The sequence below is a fragment of the Zingiber officinale genome, chromosome 5B, assembly GCF_018446385.1.
Source record: "Zingiber officinale cultivar Zhangliang chromosome 5B, Zo_v1.1, whole genome shotgun sequence".
In the NCBI taxonomy this organism is placed as follows: domain Eukaryota; kingdom Viridiplantae; phylum Streptophyta; class Magnoliopsida; order Zingiberales; family Zingiberaceae; genus Zingiber; species Zingiber officinale.
This window is the reverse complement of record NC_055995.1, coordinates 37,732,039-37,757,122: the sequence shown is the minus strand read 5'-3', so window position 1 is coordinate 37,757,122 and position 25,084 is coordinate 37,732,039. Positions and strand designations below refer to the sequence as shown.

Genomic DNA, 25,084 nt, shown 5'->3' with positions numbered 1-25,084 from the left:
GTGCTTCTATTGAGGTCTCTTTAGTTAAACCTAGGGTTACTGTAAGAAGTTAAATATCCAATTTCTTTGAAAAACTTTGTCTAGGAAGTGGTGGATGATCCTATAACCAAGAAGGGCTAGTGCCTCGCCATGTTTAACCTGGAAGCCAATTTTTGAAATAGATATTTAATTAACTTCTGTAATATGGTTTAATTTCTGAAGAACACATAGGTTAATTGTTTCCAATCCAAGTTTAACTTCTAAAGAGCAACTTGGATTAATAATGTTAAGCATCATTTGCAATCCAAGTCTAACTTCGGTAGAGCACATGAGTAGCTAGGTTAAGTTCTATGCTTGTACAAATTTTTGTATAGGGAAAACAGAATGGTGTTCCAAGTAGCAACCAACAATTGGTATCAGAACTAGTTTTATGCCTCTATGTGTTTGGTTTTAAGTTAAATTATGCACTTTTCATACACATATTTAGGCGGGATAATAGTAGGATGTGCAAATAGATTAACTCTGTGGTTGCAGACACCCTAGATCCAACTATTATGGCCATATTTTGTTTATGTGTGATTGGACCCTTGGACATGTCAAGGGAATTTTATATGTGTGCATGATTGTAATTAATAAATATAGCAGGAACTGTATTAGTTTTAGGATTTTACATTTTTGTTCGATTTAGATTACATGTACATTCTTTCATGGAATATAGGATCGATAAATGTAAAATTTTATTTTTGTCGCGGATCGTATCCTTGCGAGGCGTGGTTCTATTTGAGGACCAGAGGCGCAGCGGAGAAAGGAAGCATGATGGATGTGACGACGTAAACCCTTTGGCGACAACTAGGGTTGGTGGCATACGGAGGACAACATTGGATGAGGCTATAATAGTTGGAAAATTATTTTTCTTATTATTGTCTTTTATGTTGTGTGTGCTTGTGTTTGTGTGCTAGTGTGCATGTTAAAATTCCTCGTCTCTAAATAACTAAGTGGGAGAGTAATTAATTAAATTCCACGGTCTCCATTACTAGTTTATAAGTGATGCATTCAAACTTGCACGCTTCCTCCATATCGAATGAGTTTGTTTGCGGATCACTAGATTAAACTTCCTTTATGGATGATTATAGGAAGTTATTTAGGTGTGTGTGATCTTCTCCATCTAAAGGGGCACAATACTATTTAATGGACTAAGTATCAAGTAATGGTATACACTTATCATTCCCATTGGAGTCACTACTATTATTTGTGTAACCGAAGAAAAACCAACTATTAATTTTATTTGTCATAAAGTTAGGTTGACAAGATAATAAAATTAATGGGTAAAACCCCCTCTTACAAATGTTTGAATTTGTATACGTCCACACTATCTTGGCATACAAAATTCACGGTGTTTTGAGGTGTTGGTGAATTTAAATGATATTGTTTGAGGAATCAATATTATTTTAAATTCTTAAGTTTTGACCAAATATTTTGTGATTCTTAGGTTTCCAAATAGCCTTCAATCCTCTTGTTGTTATATTGAAAGAGAACAAACTTACTGGACCCAACTATATAGATTAGAAGAGAAACTTGGATATTGTCTTAACTGCTGAAGGCTACAAGTTCGTACTTTTTGAGGTCTGTCCAAGCTTGCCTAATAGCGATTCTAGTGAAGAGGAGATTGGGTGTCATAAGAAATGGGTCAGGGCAGATGAGATGCCGCGGTGTTACATTTTGGCTTCTTTGTCAAATGTACTGCAACATCAACATCAGGCAATGCCTACTGCTTATGACAGGATGAGTAATCTCAAGGAACTCTTTGGACACCAAAATCGGGTTGCTAGGCAACTGGCTATGAGAAACTTGATGACAACCACTATGACTGAGGGAACACCCATAAGGGATCATATCCTCAAAATGATGGCTCATTTAAATGAAATAGAAATCCTTGGGGCTGAAATCGATGGGGAAACTCAGGTCGATATCATTCTCCAATCATTGCCTAAAAGTTTTGAGCAGTTCCGCTTGAATTACAACATACACAAAAGGGTTTATTCGATGGCGGAACTTCTGACAGAACTTCAAGCAGCAGAAGGGTTATTTCGTCAAAGCTTTCAAATTTACATTGCTAAAAACATTTCTGCTTCTAAACCGAAAGGGAGAAAGAAGAAAAAGAAACAAGTTGGTTCAGCAAATCAATCTCTAGGGACTGGGCCACATGCAGGTGTGAAGAAGTCGAAGGGCAAGTGCTTCACATGCAAGCAGTATGGACATTGGAAAGTGGACTGTCCTAGCAAAAACAAGAACAATAAAGGCGTTCCATAAAACTCGACGACTACATAAAGAGGAGAATGCTACAAAAGTGGCGGTTGTTGCAGTAGGAGATGTTTATTTATCTTTTGATAGGAATAAAATATTATTTTTGAGCAATTGTCTTTATGCACTAAGTTTTAGAAAGAACTTGATTTCAGTTTCTAAATTGTTTAAAGATGAATATTCTATTTCTTTTGATGACAAAGTGATTGTCAAGAAAAATAGGGAGATTATCTGTTTTGGTACATTAATTGACAATTTGTATACTCTAAAAACCAATAACTCCCACAATACAACAATAGGAAATTTAAAAGAAAAAGATTTTAATCTTTCCTTTTATAATTACCAAATTTATTTTGGGGATATGCTCTGGAAACAGAAGTGTACTCCCATAGAATTATGGAATGGGCGTAATCCTAGTCTGAAGCATATTCAGATTTGGGGAAGTCCAACACATGTGATGAAGGGAGACACTGATAAGTTGGAATCACGTACAGAAGTTCACATGTTTGTGGGTTATCCTAAAGGAACAAAAGGAGGTTTATTTTATAGTCCTAAAAATCAAAACGTCATTGTTAGCACCAATGCCCAATTTTTAGAAGAGGACTATGTAATAAACCACAAGCCCATGAGTAAAATTGTTCTTGATGAAATTAGAGAAGACACATCTACTTTAGTACCAATAGTACAAGATAAGATATCACAAGAAACTGTAACAAGTGTCACAAATGATGCACAATTACAAGTAATGCCTCATCGTAGTGGGAGGGTTATTTTTGGGGGAGTCTTTGGACTTGATCCTTGGTGAATATGAACCTGATCCCTGGACATATGATGAAGCAAGAGATCTTGGAACATCCAGTTTAATGAAGTGATCCAGTCTTATGGATTTATTCAGTGACCGAATGAGTCTTGTGTATACAAGAAGAGCGATGGAAACGTGATGGTATTTCTTGTACTATACGTAGATGACATTTTATTCATTGGCAATAATGTCAAAATGTTGTTAGACGTAAGGGTATGGTTGTCCAAGCAGTTTGATATGAAGGATTTAGGAAAATGTGGACATATTCTTGGGATCAAAGTAATAAGGGATTGCAAGAAAAGAATGTTGTGTTTATCCCAAGCTTCATACATCAATACTATCCTAGCTCGCTTTAGCATGCAAAACTCCAAGAAAGGTTTTCTACATGGAGTACTTTTATCTAAAGAGATGTGTCCTAAAACATCAAAGGTGATGAGGACATGAAGGTCGTTCCTTATGCTTCAGCTGTAGGAAGCCTAATGTATGCAATGTTATGTACGAGACCGGATATCTGTTTTGTCGTGGGCATGGTTAGCAGATATCAAAGTAATCTAGGACAGGAGCATTGGACTGCCGTAAAGCATATATTAAAGTACCCGAGAAGGACTAGAGATTATATGCTGATTTACCAGGCAGATGATTTGCTCCCTGTGGGTTACAAGGATTCGGATTCCCTATCAGATAGGGATAATAGTAAATCAACCTCGGGCTATGTGTTTACTTTGGGAGGTGGAGTCATAACATGGAGGAGTGTTAAGCAGAAATGCATTTCATATTACACCATAGAAGCTGAATATGTGGCAGCCTTTGAGGCAGTCAAAGAAACAGTATGGCTCAGAATACTCTTGATGGACTTGGATGTGATCCCTGGTTTGCCCAAGATTATCACAGTTTATTGTGATAATAGTGGTGCAGTAGCAAACTCGAAGGAACCACGAGCCCATAAGGCAAATAAACACATAGAGCGTCGAGGGTCCAACCGATAGAGATTCCAACCGAGTAAGAAAATCACATGCTCACCAATTGGAAATCCACGTGGTCGGTTGTAGTACAGGGCAGGCAGCTAGACCTGAAATTAGCTTCTGGCCTAAAGATTTAGAAGGGGTCGAGGTGCCTCATGATGATGCACTAATAATCATGGTTGTCATAGTCAATTACAATATCCACAGGACTTTTGTTGACATGGGCAGTTCGGCCAACATCATTTTCAAGCAAGCATTTGAACAACTGCAGATAGAGCTAAGCGATCCTCTAGCCCATGATGTCACCTCTTTAAGGGTTCACGGGCAATAAATTTCAGCTGCTTGGCTAAATCAAGCTGGCTATATTATTAGGGCTAGAGCCCTTGATGAGGACACGCCGATCAACTTTCATAGTTGAAGACGCGCCCTCCGCATATAATTTATTCTAGGTCGATCGTCCCTAAATGAATTTTGGGCAGTCATCTCAACTTTCTGCCAAAAAATAAAATTCCCTCTGAATGATCAAGTCAGGGAAGTTAAAGAAGATCAACTAGTATCACACAAGTACTATGTTGAAATAATCAAAACTGAAGCCAACTCTGCTCAGAAGATGCAGCAGATGGGAGTTAACTCTATTCGAGAAGCACCCCTATCTTGGTTTATGAAGAAAAAGAAGAGTTGTAGACTCAACCTAGTCATCCAAAGGTCACCACATAGATAGCGTTCGACCTGGCTCCTGTACTTAAAGCTGAGCTAGTTAAGTGCTTGGCATGTAACAATAATATTTTTGCATGGACACCCAAAGAAGTGACGGATATATCACCAACGGTCATGGAACATGTACTCCGTGTTTACCCGGATGCTTGTCTAGAGCAAAGAAAGTGAGATTTTGGGACCGATCAGAATAAGATCGTCTAAGAGGAAATAGATAAATTGCTGGAGCTTGGCTATATTTGGGAGGTTCAATTCCTGAGCTAGCTGGCTAATGTTGTCCTGGTGTCCATGCCCAGAAATAAGTGGAGGGTCTGCATCGACTTCAGAGACCTTAACAAGGCCTGCCCCAAAGATTATTATCCATTACCTCATATTGATCAAGTGGTGGACTCCACCTCCTGTTGCAAGTTTATATGTATGCTAGATGTGTATCAAGGGTATCATCAAGTCTCGCTCACCAAGGATGAATAGGAAAAGAGTAGCTTCATAACTACGGATGGAACTTATTGTTACAATGTTATGCTATTCCTGTTGGTCTCTACTTGGAATTCCATTCTGCTTCCCCTGTACAAAAATTTGTACAAGCACAGACCTTTCCTAATAACCTATGTGTTCCTCATGAGTTAAACTTGAATTGGAAACGAAACATAACATTTTTACTTCATGTTCAACTCATGTGTTCTTCAGTAGTTAAAACTTGGATTGCAAATGACACTTAACATTATTAATCCAAGTCCATCCCATGTTATAGAAGTTGATTAAATATCTATTTCAAGGATTGGCTTCCAGGTTAAACATGGTGAGGCACTCGACCTTCTTGGGTATGGGATCATCCATTACTTCCTAGACAAAGCCTTTCAAAGAAATTGGATATTTAAACTTCTTACAGTACCCTAGGTTTAACTACAGAGACCTCAACAAAAGCACAAGATCAAAATACTAAATCGAAACACAAAAATGAAACATGAAATCACTAGCCTCTTGTGTTGGTATTTCAGGATCCATACAAAGAAAAACTAGTTTCGCTGCAGAATTAAGAACTGGTTATACCTTTCTTTGTAAACAAAGACCTCTTGATCTTCTACTGTATTCCTCAACACCTCTTGGACGTTGTGTGGGCGACGATCTACCAAGATGAAATCCACCAGAACCACTTCTTCTCCTCTAAGAAATTCCGGCCACCAAGGAATGACAAAATAGGAAACTTTCTTCTCTTCTTCTTCCTCTCAAGCAACCGGCCACCAAGTGCTCCTTCTTTTCTTTCAAGTTTTGGCCACCAAGAAGAGATGGGTGTCGGCCTTAGAAAGAAGAAAGGGAGAGAAGAAACAAAGTGTCGCCGGCCTTGGGAAGTGGAAAGGGAGAGAGGCTGACCACCAAGGAAAAGAGAGGAGGGAAATTGTAGAGATATGTGCGTATTTTATAAGGCACCCTCTACCTCTCTTTTATAATCCTTGGTCATGGCAAAAAAAGAAATTTTAATAATAATTAAAATCTCTCTCTTTTAAATTTCCTATTGTGAAGGTTGCAAAAGGAAAGTTTTAAAATTAATCTCTCTCTTTTAAACAATGTAGAAGGCTACAAAAAAGGAAATATTAAAATTAAAACTTCTCTTTTAAATCATGGTTACAAAAAGGAAAGTTTTGTCAAAATTAAAATCTCTCTTTTAAAACATTATAGATAACTACAAAAAGAAATTTTTTTAACAAAATTAAAATCTCTCTTTTAAACCTTTGTAGATAGCTATAAAAGGAAAGATTTTAAAATTTAAAACTCTCTTTTAAAACCATGTGGATGGCTATAAAAGGAAAGCTTTTAACAAAAATAAAATCTCTCCTTTTAATCCTATGTGGTCGGCCCCTTGCATGGGCACCAAGCTTGGCCGGCCACCTCTTAGGCTCCAAGCTAATGCTTGGCCGGCCCCCTTGCACCAAGCAAGGATGTGTCCGGCCCATTACATGGGTAAGAAGTGGACTTTGTGAATATAAGGCTTTATAGAGGCTACAACAGGGACTGAGAGGAGGAATTGGTTTTGGTCTCCCAATGAGCTTGAGCTTCCTGTGTTCGACCCGAACACCCAACTCAAGTTTATCAATAATAACTCATACCACTAAAGAGTTATTATTGAACTACCGCATCAATCATATATTACATTATGGGCTCCTTCTTATTATGAGTGCGTTAATCTCCCTGTGTTTAAGATATCGAATGCCCATTAATTAAATGAGTTACTAACACTCATTTAATTAACATCTAGCTCCAAGAGTAGTACCACTCAACTTCATTGTCATGCCAGATTAGGTCCACCTAGGGTTTACATGACAATCCTTATGAGCTCCTCAAGGGGACATCATCAACCTAGATTACTAGGACACAGTTTCCTTCTATAATCAACAACATACCATATAAATAATATTATTACCCAACTTATCAAGCTTATTGATCCAACTGAATAAATCTCACCCATTGATAAATTAAAGAAATAAATACTAAGTATATGTGTTTGTTATTATATCGGGATTAAGAGCACATACTTCCATAATAATAGAGGTTCTGTTCTTTTATGCAGTTAGTATAAAAAGAATAACCTCAAATGGTCCTGCTCAATACACTCATAGTGTACTAGTGTAATTTTATAGTCAAGATAAACTAATACCAAATTATACTACGACCGTTCCAATGGTTTGTCCCTATCCATCTTGGTCGTGAGCTACTATTTATAATTTATAAGGAACTGATAACATGATCTTCTGTGTGACACCACACACCATGTTATCTATAATATAAATTAAATGGACAACTGCATCTAACATAAATGCAAACAATTGACCAATGTAATTCTTATTTCAAAATAAATGTTTATACAAAAAGCTAGGCTTTTAGTATATATCCTAACAATTTCGACTAAAGAATGCAGGTGCAACCTATTAACGGTTGATGAATAAAATATTCCAGAGGTAAATCAGGTGGAACATGGAGATATACATCGATGATATCCTTATCAAGTCCCGTCGAGCCATAAATCTGTGCACTGATATAGAAGAAACCTGTAAAACTTTTAGGCAGTAAGGACTTAAACTCAACCCTAGAAAATGCATATTCAGAGCTAAGAGTGGATGCTTCATGGGTTACATAGTCATCGAGCGGGGAATTGAGGCAAATCCTAATAAAGTGCAAGCTCTACAAGATATGGTACCCCACACAATTTAAGAGAAACACGGAGGCTAATCAGCTAGATCACTATATGATCACATTTTATTTCAAGACCGGCTGACCAGAGCTTGCCTTTCTTTAATATCCTCAGTCGGACGACTAAATTTCAATGGGACACTGACTACGACAAGGCCTTAGAGGAGCTAAAGAGTTATTTATCTGCCCTACCTATATTAGCTAAGTTAATAGTAGGTGAATCTTTGTGAGTTTACTTGTCTACTAATGAGCATGCTATTGGGGTAGTATTGGTGAGGCAAGAGGGGAAAGAGCAACAACTAGTGTATTTCTTTTGCCATTTATTAAAAGGAGCCAAGTGTTGCTACATCACACTCAATAAATTATTATACATACTAGTTTTACCTGCCCGAAGGTTGCGTTCTTATTTTTTGTCCCATCTGATCATCATGCTAAACAATAGTACCTTGGGTCGGGTGCTTGTCAATCATGAAGCTTCCAGGAGGTTGATCATGTGGACCACGGAGCTCAGTGAATATGATATATAATACCAACCCTGAGCAATCATCAAGACTCAAGCCTTAGCTGATTTTATAATAGAAGTACAAAATCTTGAGCCTGAGGAAACTTAGAAGATATACTTGGATAGATCATCTACTCGATAAGGCAGTAGAATAGGTATTCTTATGATATCACTCAAGGAAGATAAAATGCAAATATCCATTTGGCTCAATTATCGGGCTACCAATAATGAAGCAGAGTATGAAGCGTTGATAATCGACATGCGATTCGCCAAACATGAGGGAGGTGCTCGAGTTTTAATTTATTCAGATTCTCAGTTGGTTGTACAATAATTATCAATAAATTTTGAAATTAATAATGAGTGGCTCAAACTCTATGCAGAGGCATTCAAGAAGCTTAGAGCTGGATTCCAAGAAGTAAGCATACAAAATGTTCCTCGGGCAGAAAATCAAATAGAGATGACTTAGCCAAATTAACTTCCTCTATAGTTCCATGACTCTGGATAAGCTTGTAGAACAAACACTATTAGTGGCTTGCATTGAACGATAGACCAATCATGAATTATAGAGTGATTAGAGAACACTAATAATTTTATTTCTGCAGTAGGGTGTCTTACCAAAAGAGGGAAAACAAGCACGTATGATTAAGAAAGATCCAATTTGTTCACTATGATCAGAGACCATCTTTATAAACATGCTTTCTCATGCCCTTTAGTCAAATGCATCAAACCGGATGACGTGTAACACATTTTATAGGAAGTACATTAGGATTTATGTGGAAGTCACAGGGATAGCCGGTCTCTCGCTCAGAAAATATTATTGGCCGGGTATTTTTGGCCCACTCTAGAAGCTGATGCAGCTTAGTTAGTAAAAATCTGCTTATCCTATCAAAAGCACCAGAATATCCCACACCACCCCATGGAGTTGCTGAAAACTTCCATTGTCTCCTACCCATTCGATCAATGGGGTATGGATATAGTAGAGTCTTTTCCTATAGTACCTATCCAAAAAACATTCTTGCTAGTAGAAGTGGACTATTTTTCAAAATGCATGGACGCTAAGTCATTAGCTAAGATAACTGAGCAGATGGTTATCAAATTCTTACGGCAATATATTATTTGTAGGTTTGGAATCCCACACAAACTGGTGTCAGATAATGGAAGATAATTTCAAGGAAAAAAATCTGAGAGTGGTGTTCGACCTATGGTATCACACAAATCTCCACATCTGTGGCCTACCTATAGAGTAATGGCCAAGCGGAAGTGATGAATAGAGAAATCATCAAAGGACTTAAAACCAAATTAGACCACATCAGAGGGAGCTTGGTCGTTGAATTACCCAGCGTGCTGTGGGCATATCGTACAATCCCCCGAGAAGTAATAGGTATAACCCTTTTTTATTTGGTTCATGGTGGTAAAGCAGTAGTCCCGGTCAAGATTGTCATGGAATCCAATCGAAGGTAGTTGTATGATGAGGGCAATGTCGGCTGATACCTTATAGAGCTTGATCTGATAGAAGAAGTCAGAGACAAGGTGACAGGTAGGCTAATGGCATATCGCCAAAGGATGAGGTAAGATTATAACAGAAGGGTTATCCCCAGATTTTTTTTCAAGTTGGCGAGCTGGTCTGGAAGTGGGTCAAGCTAGTCGGGGATGTTAACAAGATGGAGCAATAGTAGGGAGGACCATATAAGATGATGCAAAAGCTTGCCTTGGGCTCCTACTATCTCTAGGACACGGATGGGAAAAATTTAGAACGACCTTGCAGTGCTAACCACCTACAGTCTTATACGACCTAAGAGTATGCCTATAATGCATTAATGTAGTACTTTAAATATTTTCCACTCGATGAAAAGCAAGCGATTTTATCTCAAAAGGTCCTAGAGAATTCTAAACTCATGAGCATTCGGTCGGGTTATTAGCGAGAATGCTCTCACTCCTTTAAATTTTAGACTCTCGAGCATTCAGCTGGGTTATAAGCGAGCATGCTCTCACACCTTTAAATTCTAGACTCCTGAGCATCCGACCAGGTCATAAGCAAGCATGCTCTCGTGCCTTTAAATTCTAGACTCTTGAGCCTCTGGCCAGGTTTTAAGCGAGTGTGCTCTCATGTATTTAAATTCTAGACTCTCGAGCATTCAGCCGGGTTATAAGCGAGCATGCTCTCAATCCTTTAAATTATAGACCCTCGAGCCTTTGCCAGGTTATAAAAGAGCATTCTCTCGTACCTTTAAATTTCAAACTCCCAAGCATCCAGCTTAGTTATAAGCGAGCATTCATTTGCGGCTTTATATTCCAGACTACCGAGCATTCGGGCGGGTTATAGTGAGCATGCTCTCGCACCTTTATATTCCAGACTTGAGCATTCGGTCGGGGTTATAAGCGAGCATGTTCTCACGCTTTTATACTCTAGACTCCCTTGCATCCGACCGAGTTATAAGTGAGCATGCTCTCATGACTTTAAATTTCAGACTCCTGAGTCTCCGGTCGAGTTAAAAGTAAGCATGATCTCGCACCTTTAAAATTCAAACTCCTAAACATTCAGTCGAGTTATATGCGAGCATCTCTCGCGACTTTATATTTAAAACCCCCGAGCATATGGTTGGATTATAAGTGAGCATGCTCTCACACCTTTATACACCAGACACCTGAGCATCTGGCTGGGTAATAAGCGAGCATGCTCTCGCTCCTTTGAATTACAGACCGTCAAGTATCCAGTCGGGTTATAAATGAGCATGCTCTCGCACCTTTAAATTCTAGACTCCCAAGCATTCAACCATGTTATAAAGGAGCATGCTCTTGCACCTTTAAATCCCAGACTCTTGAGCCTCCTGCCGAGTTATAAGAAAGCATGCTCTCATGCCTTTATACTCCAGACTCCCGAGCATCCTGTCGGGTTATAAGTAAGCATGTTTTCGTGCCTTTAAATTCTAGACTCCCGAGCATCTGGTCGGGTTATAAGCGAGCGTGTTCTCATATTTTTAAATTCTAAACTCACCAAGTTATATGAGAACATGTTCTCGTGTCTTCAAATTCTAGACTCCTAAGCATCTAGCTGGATTATAAGCGAGCGTGCTATTGTGCCTTTAAATTCCAAACTCCTAAGCCTCTGGTCGGGTTATAATAGAGCATGCTCTTGTTCTTTTAAATTCTAGATTCCCAAGCATTCGACTGTGTTATAAACGAGCATGCTCCCGTGCTTTTAAATTCTAGACTTCCAAGCATCCGACTGTGTTATAAGCGAGGATGCTTTCGCACCGTTATATTCTAGACTCCTAAGTATCCAATCGAATTATAAGTGAGCATGCTCTCATTGTAGGGATCTAGTGCGCTAAACACGTAAAAAGTGAAGCGAAAAATTTACTAGATCCTCTCCCAGAAGATCCATGCGATGGAAAAATAATATACTAAGCTTCATGATTATAGGGTTATACCTTTGGTGTGTGCACTCAATCTCCTGACAGCTAGGATCTCAGCACGATCAACCATCCGTACCTCTTTTGGTATCCACATGAAAGAGCCTCCATTTTTCTCACAAACTCACAAAGTGGAGAAGGCAACCACCTAAGGTTGTGCTAGCAACCAAGATAGGAGGTTTCAGCCAAGAGAAGGAAGAAGGTGGAAGAAGAAGACTAAAAGTTTTTCATCTAATGAAAATTTTATCCATAAATCATAATTATCCATCTCATGAATACCAAAGAGTTTTGCCCTCTTGTCTTCCAATCCAATGGTTCAAAATTAACCATTCAATCCAATGGTACAAAATAGACCATTCTTCTTCCTTCATGAATTCAAGTTCATCCAATGAGTCTAACACATTGATTCTCATGCAATTTCAAATTCATTGAATCACCATTTCATTCATTTGAATTGACTCAATGAATCTAGTTTGAATTGGACTCAATCCAATAATTGGATCCAATTGAGTCTAACTCAATAAGTCCAATTTGAATTAGACTTAATCTAATGATCCATCATATGAACCCATCTCTAAATCTACATGTTCTTTGTGTGTGACCTAATAGATTCCCATAACATTGGCAATGTATCCAAATCAACATTTTAGATACATAAGCATTGAGTGGCATCTAGCAAGGCATCATTGCTACCCAAGTGACAAGAATGTCAAGATCCGACTTAACCTTTCTGTGGCTATTATCTTGTATGACTTGGTCCTTCTATCCTTGATAGAGCTTGATCAATGAGGCATAGACCGTGTCATCCTCTTATCATTTTTTATGTTTCTTGATTTCTAAGTAGACACACTCAATCAAATAAGTTCAATATCTCATATTGACTCATTTGAACATGGACATGCTTTCTTGTGTCCTACTAATCAAGGGGCCCATAGATATCACTTCTATCATATGGAAGGGATAGACCCCATCTACATCATTCACATCTCTACGCATAAGTTATTGCATACCCAGTGATCGACTTTATAGTCCACCCTGTTACAGGTGACGTTTATCAATACCAAAGCATACAATGCCTTATGTAGGGAACTGTAGTGTCTTCAGGTCTAAGGACTATTTATACCAATAGTCACATGAGAATATTTATGACACTCATATAATGATCATGAAATATTCTCATGGTGAGTCATTCAGTATATATTCTCTAATATATAATCATGTGCCAACTTGATATCTCATATCTAAGACTTGTGAGATTAAGTCATCCGTTGACCTACATACTAGTCTCAATGCATTAATATTGTCCTTGCATATTAATTCTTGACTAGGAATAGTTAAGAGTAGTGTTCTATGTATATCTTGTAAGTGTTGGTGCTGGGAATTCCGTTCTATGTAAATCTCCTATACAAAAATTTGTACGAGCACAGAACCTTTCCTAGCAACCCACATGCTTGATCAGACATGTGTTTGATCAATCAAGCAAGTTCTTGATTGATCAAAGCACACCTTGATCGAAGCACAAGATCGATGGCCTCTTGTGTTGGTATTCAAAATTGATACGAAGAAAAATGAAACTAGATACGCAGTGGAATTAAAGAACTAGTTGTACCTTTCTTCGTAGCTAAAGATCTCAAGATCTTCTACCGTATTCCTCTCCTCTTCTTGAATGTCATGTGGGTGACAATCTACCAAGACAACACCACTCTCTTTTTTTCTCTTCCAAAACCGCCGGCCGCAAAAGAGTCGCTAGGATGGGGCACCTTCTAATCTTTTTTTCTTCTCTTCTTCTTCTTCCTCTTCTTTCTCTTCTTCCTCTTCTTGCTCTTCTTCCCTTTCTTTAAGCCACCGCCCACAAGTGGATGGGAAGGGTCGCCGGCTACCAAGTAAGAAGGGGTCATCGGCCACCAAGGGAGAAGTGGGGGCGCCGGCCACCAAAGAGGAGGAGGGGATAAGGGCACCGACCCTAAGCAAGGAGAAGGAGAGGGAAAAGGAGGGAGGAGAATAGGTTTGTGCCGCCGACCCTAGGAGGAGGAGAGGGGGCGGCAACCACAAGGAGAGAAGGGATTATGGAGAATAAGAAAGTTAGGCTTTAGGGGCCACATCCTACACCTTTTTATAGACTAGCCGTTGGTTACAAGGAAAGAAAAATTAACAAAATTTTGTTTAGAAAAAATCTAAACAAATTATGTTAAAACAAACCAAGTTAAATTAAACTAAACCAAGTTAAGTTAAACTAAACCAAGTTAAGTTAAACCAAACCAAGTTAAGTTAAACCAAACCAAGTTAAGTTAAACTAAACCAAGTTAAATTAAACCAAACCAAGTTATGGATAGGTGGATGCGAGGCTTTATAGATGCTACAACAGGGACCGAGAGGAGGAATTGGTTTTGGTCTCTCGATGGACTTGAGCTTCCTGTGTTCAACCCGAACACCCAAATCAAGTTCATCAATAATAACTCATACCACTAAAGGGTCATTATTGAACTACCGCGCTAATCCCATATTACAATATGGGCTCCTAATTACCACTACAACAAAAACCCTCATAGACATCGGTTTTCCACCGGTGTCTATTACATTTTCGACCGATGTCTATGAAAGCGATGTAAAAAGTCTGCCATTTTAGACATCGGTTTAAAACCGGTGTAGTATCACTTAACGACAACGGTGTTCGAATCGGTTATTAACCGGTGTAGTATCACTTAACGACACCGTTTCATCAACGGTGTAAAATCGATGTAATATTATATGTTAATAACACCAGTTTTGGCAGCGGTATACGACCGATGTAATATTAGTTAATAACACCGGTTTTGCAGCGGTGGAAAACCGATGTAATATCAGTATTTTTTAACCGTACAAATTTGATTTCCGAAACAGTAACCAAAAAAATACACAAATATTCATAAATTACACAAATATTCTTCATTCAACAGTATATATAAAATACACAAATATTCACAAATTACATAAATATTCTTCTTACAATAGTATCCATAAAATACACAAACATTCTTTTTACATCAAAAGCTAATAGATATCAGAATCAAGGTAGAACATTCTTTTAACAACACATCAAGGTAGAACCGCACTTCAAATGTAATCTAGCATGCATTCAGCCCACTCGAACCACACTTCATCAATTTCAACTCTAGAGTACTTGAGATTTGTAAACTGTAAAAACACATAAATAATATATTAGTAAACCAACACTAAAAATTATAGTTGAAAAAGAAGTAAGAGCACCAGGTAACAAGATGACTAATTGGAATGCTTTAAAAGAGAAACATTCATCAATTATCTCAACCACATCATATAGTGATAGATCTATCATTCCTGGGAACTGTTTATCACTAAGAGAACATGGAAATTCAATTCATTAGTAGTCGACCCAAATGACATAACTGTTTATCACTAAGAGTACATGAAAAGTAAATAAATTCCTCAGCAGTAATAAAGATGAGTAACAACAATTCATTTATATGATTTCCAATGATACAATAACATCAAAACAAATTTTTATTTCAAGGGGAAAATAGCTAAAATGCTAACTAGTCAACATGAATTTCAACCATATATAGATGCAACCATATATATAAGTAAATAAATAAAAGAAAAGAAATAAATGCATCACAACATAAGAAAGTATCATGTTACTTACATTAATGGATTCCCATATCATGTTAATTCCAATATCGCAGTCGTATTTTCCCATGTTATATCATAGGAACATTCGTGCAAATGTCTTCTTCGGAATATATCAAACCAGCTGCACTTCATTAGTACTTAAATATTTTTTTTATTTACTCAAGAATTTAGTTTACTATATCATATATCCAGTATTAAGGGAAATTAAGAGTAGAACGTGGGAAAATTCATTAAGTTAAATGCAGGGAAAATTCATGAGGAAGAATCTATAGAAGTACCTGGACAACATGGGAAAATTCATTAAGAAGTACCTTAAGGCATTTCTAAAAAAACACATAAAGCTTATAAATTATTAGAACATTTGTTCAAGTTTGCAGACACACTAGCCTCATTAAATTTGCAAATGCACAACACTTGTACATACAGTGAGAAAGGAACTGCAAATTCTATGGGTACATGATTAGAATGTTGACTGCCATCAATAAATTATTGTTAACTTCAAATGAGTTAAATGCAGGTCAAACTAAACTAAATACAAATAGAGAAAATGGTTTGATGTATTTGCCAAGTTAATTGCAGAAAACAATAATTGCTTGTGGGGCAAGTGAATTCACACAAAAAGTCAAAAATGTCTCAGTAATAGCTCAATTTGTATGCTTTCTGAACCATCAATCCGGTACATGAGCTTTCAAGAGCATTCTCAATGTCAGGGATCACACAAGTCGCCTTAACATGAACCTGAGTAAGAAGATGTTGAAAGAGAGAAATTATGAAAATTCAAGCAAAAGAGATACTGATTAGATGGGCATGCACCATTCTCATAAAAACATCAATTACCTCAGTCTCAAATCTAACATGAACCAAGTAAGAAGATGTTGAAAGAGAAATTATGAAAATTCAGGCAAAAGAGATACTGATTAGATGGGCATGCGCCATTCTCATAAAGACACCAATTACCTCAATCTCAAATCTACCATTAACCAACTGAACTGCATCCTTCAGCATTGAGACATCCACATCTCCATTTGGAAAAGGAACCACCATATTATCCAGCATAATCCGAGTCAAGGATGTCCTATTCTGACAAGAAAATTCCAATAACTCTTCCAACTCTTCCAAAGTCCTTGTCTCCACCTGTTTCAACATCCACTATTATGGTAGAAGGATTGGCATGATACTGTGAGGCATATATATTGCATGCAGATGACAGGGTAAAAGAGCAAAACAGATTTAGCACATCTTCAATTTTTTTGCCTCGTAGGATATATTTGAATGTTTGCACTATATTTGCATCATGACACTGCATTTGACATAACTATCACAAGAAGCAAAGGGTTTTAACATGATGGATCTTGGAAACCAGAGATCTTAGATGGAATCATTGGAAAAAGTATTTCATGAAAGTTTACTACTAAGCAAATATTTCTTTGTAAAAGGAAATTTGAAAAACAAAGGCTAAGAATTTAGTTGCATTGACTAGAAAAAGTGCCAATTACATTGTCATCCCCTTGACTAAGTAGTTCTACCCTACCAGCTCCAAAGAAACTAGTACTGCTTCCGCTTCATATCCTAATCAGAATAAAATACTCGGAAGCCAGATCGAACCCAAATCGGGCAGGGTCGATTTGTTCGACTTGTATAACCTGCTTCAAAGCTATCAAAAACAGGCATGGAGTATATCTGAAAACTGCTGAGGCAGTTAGACACAACCAAGAGGAATGTTGTTGCTAGAAGCCCTCTTGGGATATCATGGCTTTGATATATATAAAGGGCATTTAGTATTCCTCCTTGAGGCATCTGGAAAACATATAAAGGTGTAAGAGGCAAATCATAATTCAAAAAATCTTGTTTGGAAATCAATGTAACGTTCAAATTATGGGCAGGTTCTCCTATGAATAGCAGGTTTACATCTCGCCCTTGCATCCTTTTGGGAGGCAATCTAATTTTATAAACGAGCAAAAAGAGATACTATAGTCAGATTGAATGCAAAGGCAAAGAACACTATTAATACATACTGCATGTAAGCTTCTCTAGGTTAAGCAGAAAGTGATCGAGTTTAGATGTGCTCCTAAAGGACCAACAAAGCTATATAATGTCAAGAGAGTTACCATAAATAACCTCCATCTCTTTTCTACAAGAGGAAAAATCATATAGAGATCAATTGTCGCTTAGTTAGAGTGAAAGCTATATATAATGGGTACTTTCCTAAGCGACAACTTGGTAACATGAAAAAAAAAACAAGATGATGCATAGAGCAATCATACACAACTCTAAGATGACGTGGACAAGTGACAATCAAATAATGATCTGTATTATAAATAGTCTAGTGTTTATGAACACACTAAACATATTGAAGATCATAGCCACCACCCGTGCCACAATTATGTCCAAAAAGATCAGCTAGTCTAATTCCCACATTTTAAATTAGTTAGTTTTTCTAGAATTTGTAAATACTCATTTACATGGATTGTATTCTTATTTCATATAACAAACAAACAAAAAAAAATCCAGATTTTCACTGAGATGATGAAAAACTTGGTAATTTTTTTAGGTTATGTGAAAAAATAGAATTCTCGAGTGGAAACTCTCTTTTACCGCTGTGCCAGTCACTAGTATGTAAAAGTCTGTAGGCGCTTCATTCTGCAAGATCACATCTTCCCTGGGTGGATAATACTCGGCATTCATCTCAGATACCTTCAAATATACAAAAGATGAGATACTGAGGTGAGAACACTATGTTGTGATATTCTGTCTGGCAAAATCTGGAGTTAGAAAATTCTAATAATTACCAGTTGGAATAGCAGGTCATTAGATACTCCATGGAACAAGTAGACACTTTGAACCAGTGAGTAAAACAGATAGTGAGTAATGCTGGATCTGATGGCTTTGGGAAGAGCATCCAGTGTCTCTTGTTGTTGGAGGCCTTCTTAGTCAGTCCTGAACTTCAAACTGAGATGTGAGATCATTTGTTCTTGTAAGCGTTCTGGAAGCTGATTTCTTTGTGCAAACCCCATGGCTGCTTGGATTGTATCCCTCTGCAATGATCAATACATATCTTTAATGCTATAAAAGTAAAACAAGAGTAAATATTGGTTGCAAGTACAACTTGCTGCCATCTGAATGGATTGATCAAGTTTTGCATTGCGAAACTTACATATCTTCTAGTTCTGCTAGTTCCATGAACTACCAAATTGGTCATATTTATGATTAAATAGGCTGTTAGTCCAAGGTTAAAGAGCATGTAGAAAATGTCAAAAATCATCTCTCCTGTATTTTCAGCATGCAAGTCTCCATAACCAACGGTTGTAAGGGTGGTGATTGACCAGTACATCGAGGTCACATAACGGATCCACAAGCCTCGCTTGTGGGAATCTGGCATAGAAGCACCGATCCAAGTACTGCTTGGATTATGATACCTTGCAGAGAAGATAATAGAAGCACCCAGCACAGTGCACAGCAAATAGAGTCACCTATGAGATTGTTATGAAATGACAGTATCAGCCGAAGTATCAACTGCAAAAGGTAAGTGAATGCACGAATTGATGGTAAAGAATAAAGATCCTTACACAAATAAGTTTTGCACATCGAACCCAAAAGTAGTTGAAGTGCCTATCTTTCTCTAGTCTGGTAAATAAAAAATGAAGTGTGTTGAATTAGTTGGAAGGCAATAATATCTTCCCTCAGGGAAGACAAAAAGCATTCACATAGTTATTTAGGATGCATACCTTGCAAATAGTGCACTAACTCTTCTGAGACGCCAGAGACGGAGCATGTTGAAGAATCCTTAAGAGCAGAGCTTATGAGGCAACAATTTACGTGCAAGTTCATAAGGGATAGTGGAAGCAACATCAAGAACAAACCAACTGGTCAAATATTTCCATGCAATTAACTTAGGATCGTCAACGAGCAGATAAGTTGTTCTATCAAGGTTGGCCAAAAAGAAGGTTAAAATGATGTCAATGGCAAAGAAGGCGTTGACGATATTGTCAACCAGGGCAAGAGTTCCCTTCGCATGCCCAAGGAATCCAAATTCGAATGGAGAAACCCAAGCAGAATAGACAACGAAGTCCCAAATTCGAATGGAGAAACCCAAGAAAAAAAGGGTTTACATGCAAGAGGGAAAAAATCTGAACAAAAAGAAGGCAAAGAACAAGAGAAAAAACCCCACAAGCTTTCCATCCAGAGCAAATTCCACAACTCACAATCTCCAACGGAAAAAAAGGAGTTCGCCCTAGTAACGGCAGAGGGAATAGAACACCAGACCTGTATCGCCGATCGTAAGGGGAAACGATGAACCTCCGGAGCTTGACCCTGCGGTTGCTCCTGGCCCCGAGGGAGGGGAGAATCCCGGTGGAGAGGCTGTAATGGCTGCCGTCCCGCGAGATCTCCTTCTCCGCCTCGATGCCGCACATCATTGCCAACGGCATGTTGAACACCTTCGCCGTATCCGCCATAGTCGCCAGATCACGTTATCTACACCCACACTCCCTCTCTCCAACCGCTCCCTTTCCGGATTCAAAGCATCACAGCTCACAAAAATCTCGATTGGCGATGGCGGCCGCTGAGGCGTGAGGAAGAGTGGAGAAAGCGGCAACAGCAAGATGACCCGTTGTAAGAGGGAGGAGTTGGAGGAAATGCGGCGTTGTAAAAGGGAGGAGTTGGAGGAGATGCAGTGTGGTTGGACGGAGCAAGAGCGTCGATCTAGGAAGGGGAAGAGGGAGATGAGGTTGAGAGAGATGGTTGGAGGTTTAGGTTTAGGTTTAGGCTGAGGCAGATGGTCGGAGGAAGGGGCGCGATATAGGTTTAGGTTTGGAGGGAACTTCACAGCGTTGCAAATTTTGGCTGGTGGAATATTAAAATATTTTATTTTGGTTCATTAACACTGGGTTTTAAAAACCGCTGTTAAAATCGGTGTCTATTAATAAAAAAAAGGTGCTCATAGACATCGCCTAAAAAACCGATGTCTATGAGCGAAAATCTGCGCTCATAGACATCGATTTTTGGAATAACCGGTGTAAAATACTCAAAGAAATCAGTTTTTGCTTAAAATCGTTGTTGTTCCACTGATGTCTATGAGGGTTTTTGTTGTAGTGTACCATGAGTGTATTAATCTCTCTGTGTTTAAGGTATCATATGTCCGATAATTAAATGAGTTACTGACAACTCACTTAATTAACATTTTACTCCACGAGTAGTATCGCTCAACTTTATTATCATGTTGGACTAAGTCCACCTGTAGGGTTTGTTGGTGTGGGAAGCATCCGACGATCGAACTTGTGTTTTAATAATGGAAAAAGGTTCAAAGTTAAGTTGTTTTGTGATCTAACAGTTTGAATGAGATTGCAGAAAAGTCCTAAGTGTACTTAAGCAAAAGTCCTAGCTGCGGTTAGGCAGGTGGAAAACCCTAGGGGGTGGTAACCCTAGGTCATAGGGGGTGGCAACCCTATGCGGAAAGTCTTGGCGGGTCGAGGGCTTCAGGAAAAAGTCCTAGGGGGTGGTAACCCTAGGTGGAAAGTCCTGGTGTCGCGAACCAGGTAGAAGACTCGACGGGTCGGGGAGCGAGCGTCCAGCAAAAAGTCCGAAAGCATCGAGTGCCAAGCAAAAGTCCAGTCGATCTAGAGGATCGTGCTGGCATTAGGTAAATCTACCGAGTGGAGTAGGTGAGGACGCATTCCCTGCAGAGGGAACAGTAGGCGTCGAGTCAACCTAGGGTTTCCGATAGGAAATCCAAAGTCAGACCCGGACAGTCCGGAGACTGTCAATATTTTATTTATGACTATTATGTGCTAACTTTGTTTTGCAGGGTATGTGTTTGGGACTAACAAAATTTGCAGGAACAAAGGAGCAAGTCACACCTCAGATGAACAGTGTCCGAGGCGCCTCCATGGAGTTTGGAGGCGCCTCAGGTGCAGAGTGTCAGCTGGCTGCGAAGAGGAGCTGGAGGCGCCTTGGACCAGGGCTTGGAGGCACCTTAGAGTGGCCATGGAGGCGCCTTCAAGTGGATCAGAGGAGAAAAGTTTAGCGTTGATTCACACGGCTGACTCGGCTCGTTGGAGGCACCCTCAAGGATCTTTGAGGTGCCTCCAACAGTCTATATAAAGGAGTTTTGAGCAACACCTTCGGGCATTCGATTTCAAAGCAACATTTCTACATTCTACTGCTCAAGAGACACCTAGAAGTGTTGTAGCAACACCCCGACGACCCAGACCTTTAATTTTGCTAATCTTATTGTCGGTATAAGTTATTTTTAGTACACTTAATTGTAAACTCTTTATTGTACCAAACTTTCAATATTATAGTTGTTGCCCAACGGAAGCGATCAACGATCGTGGGCCTTGGAGTAGGAGTCGCCACAGGCTCCAAACCAAGTAACCACCTTGTGTTAGCATTCGTTCTTTTCTTTTCCACTGCGTTTATCTACTCGATAAGTTTTAAATCGTACGAAATAGCCACGAGCGCTATTCCCCCCCCCCCTTCTAGCGCTTCTCGGTCCAACAGGGTTTACATGACAATCCTTATGAGCTCCTAAAGGAGACCTCATCAACCTAAATAAATAGGACACAGTTTTCTATTATAATCAACAACACATCATATAAATGGTACTATCTCCCAACTTACTAAGTATATGTGTTTGTTATTATATCGGGATTTAGAGTACGCACATCCATAATAATAGAGGTTTTGTTCTTTTATATAGTCAGTATAAATCGAACAACCTCAAATGGTCCTGCTCAATCACACATAGTGTACTAGTGTAATTATATAGTCAAGACAAACTAATACCAAATTACACTACAACCATTCCAATGGTTTGCCCCTATCCATCTTGGTTGTGATCTACTATTTATACTTTATAAGGACCCGATGACGTGATCTTTTGTGTGACACCACACACCATGTTATCTACAATATAAATTAAATGGACAACTACATATATATAAATATGAAATGCAGACATTTGACCAAAGTGATTCTCATTTCCAAATATTTCAATACAGATGTTCATACAAAATCTAGGTTTATAGTATACATCCCAACAACCTTCCATATGCTGTCATATATGTTCATACAAAAAGACTATGCTGTCATATATCCTACCATACATCTGATTCCCATCCCCTCAACATGTCCATCAAAAGCTCTCGCCGGAAGGGCCTTAGTGAAAGGTTCTGCCAGGTTATCTGCTGATGTAATCTTGGCGACAACAACCTCTCCTCATTTTACAATGTCTCGTATCAGGTGGTACTTGTGCTAAATGTGTTTACTTGCCTTATGGGCTCATGGTTCCTTCGAGTTTTCTACTGCACCACTATTATCACAATAAATTGTGATAATTTTGGGCAAACCAGGAATCACATTTAAGTCCATCATAAAGTTTCTGAGTCATACAACTTCTTTGGCTGCCTCAGAGGCTGACACATACTCAGCTTCCATGGTGGAGTCCAAAATGCATTTCTTCTTAACACTCCTCCAAGTTATGGCTCCACCTCCCAAAGTAAACACATACCTTGAGATTGACTTACTATTGTCCCTATCTGATTGGAAATCCGAATTCGTGTAACCCACAGGGAGCAAATCATATACCTGGTAAACCAATATATAATCTCTAGTCCTTTTCAGGTACTTTAATATATGTTTTACGACAGTCCAATGTCCCAGTCCTGGGTTACTTTGATATCTGATAACCATGCCCATGGCAAAATAGATATCCGGTCTCGTACATAGCATCGCATACATTAGGCTTCCTACAGCCGAAGCATAAGGAACTGTCTTCATCTCCTCTATCTCCTTTGATGTCTTAGGACAAATCTCTTTACATAAAGGTACTCCATGCTGAAAAGGTAGATAACCTACCTTGGAGTTTTGCATGCTAAAACGAGCTAGGATAGTATCGATGTACGAAACTTGGGATAAGCACAACATCCTTTTCTTGCGATCCCTTATTGCTTTGATCCCAAGAATATGTCCACATTCTCCCATGTCCTTCATATCAAACTGCTTGGGCATCCATACCCTTACGTCTGACAACACTTTGACATTGTTGCCAATGAGTGAAATGTCATCTATGTATAGTACAAGAAATACCACCACGTTTCCATCACTTTTCTTGTATACACAAGACTCATCCGGACACTGAATGAATCCATAAGACTGGATCACTTCATCAAACTGGATGTTCCAAGATCTCGAAGCTTGCTTTAGTCCATAAATGGACCGATTGAGCTTACATACAAGATGCTCTTTGCCCTTCGCAATAAATCCCTTTGGTTGCTTCATATAGATGTTTTCTTCAAGACTTCCATTAAGGAAAGCTGTCTTGACATCCATTTTCCAAGATGCTGCATCTGTATCTTGGAGTGCTTCATCATATGTCCAAGGATCAGCTTCATGTTCACCAGGGATCAAGTCCGAACACTCTCCCAAAAACATGAATCTATCAGGTTGCCTAACAACCCTCCCACTACAACGAGGCACTACCTGTAATTGTGCATCATTTGTGATACGTGTTGCAGTTACTTGTGGTATCTTATCTTGTATCATTGGTACTAAAGTAGAAGTGTCATATCTTATTTCCTCAAGAATAATTTTACTCATGGGCTTGTGGTTCATTACATAGTCCTCTTCTAAAAGTCAGACATTGGTGCTAATAATGACATTTTTATTTTTAGGACTATAAAACAAACCACCTTTCGTTCCTATAGGATATCCCATGAACAAGCAAACTTCTGTACGTGATTCCAACTTATCAGCGTCTCCCTTCAGCAAGTGTGTTAGACTACTCTAAATCCGAATGTGTTTCAAACTAGGCTTATGCCCATTCCACAATTCTGTGGGAGTAAAGGGTACTGACTTAGAAGGTACCAAGTTCAGAATGTACACCATAGTTTCCAGAACATATCCCCAAAATGAATTTGGTAATTCTGAATAACTTATCATTGATCTAACCATTTCCATAAGAGTCATATTCCATAGTTCCGCCACACTATTATGTTAGGGTGTACCAGGTGCAGACAATTGGAATTGAATCCCGGCCTCTGATAAGTAACTCCTAAACTCTCCTAAGAGGTACTCTCCACCGCGATCAAACCGTAGTGTCTTGATACTTTTACCATGACGTTTCTTCACATCAGCCTTGTACTCTTTGAACTTATCAAAGCACTCAGACTTGCGGCGCATCAAGTAAATGTACCCATATCTCGAATAGTCGTCTATAAAAGAGACAAAATATTCAAACCCATCTCTCGCCTGGATAGTCATAGGCCTACACAAATCAGAATGAACCAATTCCAACACTTCTTTGCCTCTATACCCCTTTGCCTTAAAAGGCCTTTTGGTCATTTTTCCTTTTAAGCAAGACTCACAGGTCGGAAAGTTTTCCACTACCAATGAACCCAAAGGTCCATCGGCTATTAACATGTTGGTTGATCCTAGGAATATCGTACCGGTTCCACTGTACAAAAATTTTGTACAAGTATCGAACCTTTCCTAACAATCTATTGTGTTCTTTAGAAATTAAATTCGGAATCGCAAACGGAACTTAACATTATTGATTCCAAATTTAACTTATCTGTTCTTA

The 25,084-nt window shown here is 38.7% G+C and overlaps 1 long non-coding RNA gene across 1 annotated transcript; it reads right to left on the bottom strand.

Moving 5' to 3' along the window:
* Positions 1–18,929: 18,929 nt before the first annotated feature.
* On the bottom strand, positions 18,930–19,291 carry LOC121987356. Its single transcript, XR_006113521.1, has 3 exons — positions 19,233–19,291; positions 19,074–19,131; positions 18,930–18,977 (listed from the first exon to the last, which is right to left on the bottom strand). It is a non-coding gene; the product is annotated as an uncharacterized LOC121987356 (long non-coding RNA).
* Between the last annotated feature and the right edge of the window lie 5,793 nt (positions 19,292–25,084).